Raw genomic sequence first — 5,289 nt, 5'->3', positions numbered from 1 at the left:
CCTGATGGTTTTCAGAACTAGCTGGGCAGAATGCGTTTGTTCCAGCTCCAGCCCTTTGCAGGGGCGTTGACCAAAGTGTGGTGGACCTCTTTCCCCCAGGCTTGGTGGCCAGTTGACTGAGGCACGGGTTGCCATCTTGCTCTCATGAAAGATGAGACAGCCATCTGAGGAAAGCAGTGCGTTTCATGGTCTTAATTGTAATTGGCTCGAAAGAACTTGGCACGTATTTTAACGTCCCCACTCTCTTGGCATTGGAGAGCTTTAAACTTAAACTTTCATGGGAGAGTTAGGAAAGCTTTTTCTGTTAAATGGATATTTTAAAAAGATGATCAAAAGGGACTACAGGTTTGAGTTATTAAAACTTATCTTTAATTGAAGAACTTTTGCAACAATCTGTTAAAAAATAACTTCCTAGAATAGCTAAGTACTTTTTCTTCAACAAAGAAGTCTTACGTGCTCTTGGCACTAAAGTGGCCAGTTGGGCCAGGAATGGTGTGTGTGGGTCTGTGTCTTGACGTGTCACTTCGATGCTACCACTTGTTTGTGCATGCAAGTTCATGAGTTTGGGTGCAGGGGGTCCACTGATAATGGACCGAGTCCCTGCTTTGGCTGAGGTTCTGTGAGGCTGTGTGGTGCTGCTTGGTGACAAATCCAAGCCAGTCATCCCTGTGCCCTGGAACCGTCAGTCTTGTCAGCACAGGAAGCCTGGCACTGGGGTGACGGGAGGCAGGGGCAGATGGGAGGCCAGGGCCACCCAGTGGGGTGGGCTGGGCGAGCCTTCTTGCTGGTGGCAGGGGTGGAGGTGGTGCGCTAGAGGACTCCAGAGGAGGGACGGAGGTGTTGAGGGGCGAGTTGTCGAGAGGGGGAGGTGGGGGGAGGGGGGCGCGAGGGGCGGTGTGCACCATCTCTGGGAGGGCGGGGCCGGCAGGTGGTGTGGCCGGACCCTTCATGTGGGGAGCTCTGGGCTGCGGGGAGACGGCGGCCTTGTGTGGCTTTTGCTTGACTTTCTCCCGAGCTCTCCTGTCTGCTTTTGTATACCAGGTGCCATACTTGGTGGGGAGGTGGTGTCACATTAATACCACCTGAGGCTGGTTCATTGTTCAGATGTATTTGCATACTGCATTTTCACTTCATTTCTGAAGGTTGTGTCTTGAGCGTCCCCTGTTGCCATGAGTGTGGCTTTATTTGAGGACGCGGCACACCTGTTCTTGGGGCCGACACTAATGTGATGGGAAGCCAGGTGTCCTCCGCGTGTGTGAGTGCTGATGCCGCGGCCTTTGAGACTGGATCACTCCAGGTCTGCAAGGGCCTGGGGACGCTGTGTGAGCAGGCGATAGCTTCCCAGGGGCGTGCTCAGAAGACACGGCAGGTGGACCGGGAGGAGTCCTCCCTTGCTCCTCCAGCCACTGGTCCCCCTTCCGTGGCAGGCAGCACCACATGTCTCCAGTGCGGTTTCCCACCGGCACTTGGCGTGTGTGAGCTGGTACGTGTGCCGTGCGTCTCCCCTCTACCCCCATGGGGTGAGAGGGGCGCGTTCTGTGGCTCGCTCTTCCTGCTCAGCATGCTCGACACTCTCTGTCAGCACAGAGCACATTCTGTCACGGGCCTTCATGTCTTGTTGCATGGATGTTGCTGAGTTAGGGGCCAGTGCAGGAGACTGCCTTCACTTCTGAGTTTCGGGGTCCCCAAGAGCACCTGTAGGTTCAGTGACTCACGGGGAGGGCTTGCAGGGCTCCCTGAAAGCTTCGTACTCACAGTTATGGTTTATTACAGGGGAAGAAATAATTGCGTTGACCTTTGAGCAGAGCAAGCTCAGGTGGGCGACTGGATGAATTGTCTCATTCCCCATCCTTGATTTAGTGTGGTCAGCTCCACTTCTGAGGACAGAAGCCTTGTTCCAGCCAGCCTGCTTTAATGACTTGTTCATTAACACTATTGGAATGAGGCCTTTTCTCACGAAGCCTGCTTTTTATTGATCAGTAATTCCGTCTGCTTTATTGGCAGTGTGTTTTCCTAATCTCTTGGCTGTGGAGCAGCCCTAGCAGCCTTCACTGGAAGTTGTACTCCTATATCATGTCAGTCCATGTTAATGGATGGTGGAACTCCTAGGCCACGGATTGTTCCTGCCCAGGGTCCCCAGGGTCTGTCTCATCACACTCAGCTCGGGGATCCCATGAGCAGAATGTGTGCTGGGCCTGGGTCTTACAGGGCAGTGCTTGTGTGTTGGGCACAGCCAGCCCTACGCGTGGTCCTTGCCCCCGTGGGAGTATATGCTCTTGAAAGCATCACACAGAAGTATGAAGGGGCAGCTGGGGCCAGGAGAGAGGTGGCCTGTGCTCTGGGAGCTTTCAGAGGGGCCTCACCTTGGGGACGGTGTGCTGTGGGATGCCGCAGGCGGGCTTCCCTGAGACAGCATCCTGGGCTGAAACCTGAAGGGTGGTGTATACTGGGGAGAAGGGAAGGGCTTTGGCCTGTGGCCCATGGCGTGAGAGAGGAGGATTGTACCACAAGACAGGACGGGGACGGGAGGCCTGGGCAGGCAGGCAGATGGGAGCAACAGCCCAGTGTCCTGTCTGCTCACACAGGCCTGGGAGCCATGCTGAGAGCTCTGTCTTCGTTGATGACCACTGAAGTGGTTTACCCGCCGTGACACGGTTAGCTTTGGGACACCCACTGGGCCCCATACTTCCTGGGAGATGGGACGTCGACTCTCTTCGGGTCTGGATAGAAACCTTCCTGCCTGCTCTGTCACTTACCTGTGTCTTTGAAGGGTAGAGGTGACAGAAGGGGTTAGGGTGGGCCATGGAGAGCAAGTGAGCCCTGCCCCAGCAGGAGGGCGCGGAGCCTGTGCGTGGGGTGGGGCTGTGGCAGTGACATTCATGAAGGCTTGGGCTTTGAACCTGGAGAGGGGGAGTGATGAGGCTAATGGATTTGTGAGTCCAGCCAACACCTGGAACCAGTCAGTTCCCTGGGTTACTTTTGAAAGCACTGACCGCAGCTCCTGGCATGCAGCTGTTGGGGCTGTCTTTTAAATGAGGATTTCTGAGGGACTGGCGTGTGTGCGGGTGTGCTGCATGTGTCTGCGAGGACCTGGGGGGTGGTGTTCCCCACTAGAAGGTACTTCATCAGGTTCAGTGGGACAGTGCCCATGGGAGTGTTAGTTGAGTTGTACAGACGACAGAGTGGATGGAGGTGGTGGCTCTCCCCGCCTTGAGGACTTTGGCCATGTCATGGTGGCCGTGTGATGGTGGCCGTGCTCAAGGCCAGGCTCTTTCCAGTCCTTCTGTTGCCTGTTCCCTCCTGACCTGTTATCGGTTGATAGAACTGATTTTGGGAAACGTCATTCATGTGTTCATTTTTTGCACATTTGTTTGAGGACTTGCGTCTGCCAGACATCGAGCTGGCTCTGGGGGTAGAGTTACACAACGCCGCTTCTGCCCTCACAGTCTGCAGACAGTCTTGAATAAAGAGAATAAAGCCGGAGCCTTTTCAGGCTCGGTAAGTTGAAACTGGTGCAGCAGCATTTTGTGGGAGTATCTGACTTTGTTGGAGACAGACCTTGGTTGTATCTTCACTAGAGTTGAATAGTATTGGTGGGCAGATGGCCAGATGTTTCCTCTGGTCTAGACCTCAGTGGCTGACAAGAGGCTCCAGAGCTTGACCGTTTTAAGGACAGTCCTGGCTGTGAAGAGGTCTTCACCTGGCGCACAGGACGGCTCCATTCGAGGCTTGGTCGAGCTGTCGCGGAGCTTGCCAGACCCATCCACGCTTGATGTCGTGCTCATCCTTCCTCCCGCCTCTGTGCAGGAGGCAGGGAGTTCTCTCCGCTGGGCAGAGAGGGACCAGAGGTTCCAAGAGGGGCTCTGGCCGGGGTCATCCAGTGAGTTTGTGCTGTCTTTGTTGGGTTGCTTGGCTGGCCTCGGCACATGGTGGGCTCTGCCCTTCATGACCTCTGTTCATCTGGCCAGCCACATGATGCCATTCAGCGGGATCCTGCATCTTCGTGAGCTGATCAGCCTGCTACTGGCACTTACGGGCTCCTGTAGCGGAGCAGCACTGTTCACACATACGGGCAGGAAGCCCATCAGCTGATGGCAGCTCTCTGAGACCTGATGGCTCGCTCCCAGCCTGACTTTGGCAAGGAGGCCCTGCCAGCCTGCTAGGGGGCTGACCTCCCTGCCTTTGCGTGGGCTGAGCACCTTCTGCAGGGTCGGGTTCGCTCTTCAGTAGGGGGGCTCTGCGAGGTAGAGCAAGACAGCAGTTACTTGGGAGGGGATGGTTTAACTTCTCAGGTGGCAGCACAGTGCTGTCTTGTTTGTGGAGGGGGCCAAGTCAGAAGATTAGCAGTTAATTTTTAATTACATGCAAACCACTCTTCACTGAGTGGGACCAACAGCCCTTCCCCAGCGCAGAGCGGGGCTTTCCGCCTCGTGTGATTTTTCAGAGCACTGCTGTTTGTCCGCTCTTGAGCCGGTAGGAATCGTTTGAGCCTGTGTGGAGGACATTGAGACAGTTTTCAGTTTTCCATTCGCACTTTCTGTCTCCTATTTCTGTATTGCTTGAGATCACTGTAGTTAGGTCTTGGGAGTATTTTCCCTTTCATCAGGATTGTGGCGACAAAATGGAGATGTCACTCACCTTTCAGAGTAGGTAAGTTGTGGTGTGTTGGCTTGACAGTAGGCTCCTTTAACTCAAATTCATTATTTTTATTAACTCTTACGGGAAAATTAGATTGGGCTTTTTACTAAATTGAGTTGAGAAGCGTCATGGGTAACGATTACTAGTGTTTCTTTTGCTTTGGACGTTTTTATTGTTTGCTAGAGCTAAGCTGCAGTGTCATAGATGTCCCAGTAGGGGCTGCTGCGAAGTGACCTACGCTCGAGTGGTGGGGTTCAGAGAATTTCAGGGACAGTGCACTTCCTCTCGTTTAATCCATTTGGTCGGCCAGGTTTTCTTTTCCACTTTTCACCACTAAACAGTGCTACCCGCGATGGCGTGAGTTGAGGGTAAAGGCTGGCACGTTTTCTGCAGAGGGTCAGGTAGTAACTGCATAGGGTTTTGGCCCACAGGGTCTCTGTTGAAAGTACTCGGCTCTGCTTCTGTATCACGGAATAGGGCCACCAACCCTGCTGTTTGGCCTGGCGGAGGACTTTTTATGCTAAAACTGGGAAAATCCAGGACAAATCCAGGAGCATTGGTGGGAAAGCTGTCACAGATGGTGTGTACGTGAGTGGGTGTGGCTGTGTTCCAGGGTATAGGGCTGGCCAGCCAGCTCAGCTTGCTTCCTCC

General features: G+C 54.0%; 1 protein-coding gene across 4 annotated transcripts in view; it reads left to right on the top strand.

Moving 5' to 3' along the window:
- Positions 1–5,289, top strand: part of MAD1L1 (mitotic arrest deficient 1 like 1) — a 240,204-nt gene that overhangs the window by 25,265 nt on the left and 209,650 nt on the right. The gene's annotated exons all lie outside the window — the stretch shown is intronic.

This window comes from Pteropus alecto, unplaced genomic scaffold (assembly GCF_000325575.1).
Source record: "Pteropus alecto unplaced genomic scaffold, ASM32557v1 scaffold56, whole genome shotgun sequence".
Lineage (NCBI taxonomy): Eukaryota > Metazoa > Chordata > Mammalia > Chiroptera > Pteropodidae > Pteropus > Pteropus alecto.
The sequence above is the reverse complement of the archived record's forward strand: the minus strand, read 5'-3'. Positions and strand labels throughout refer to the sequence as shown.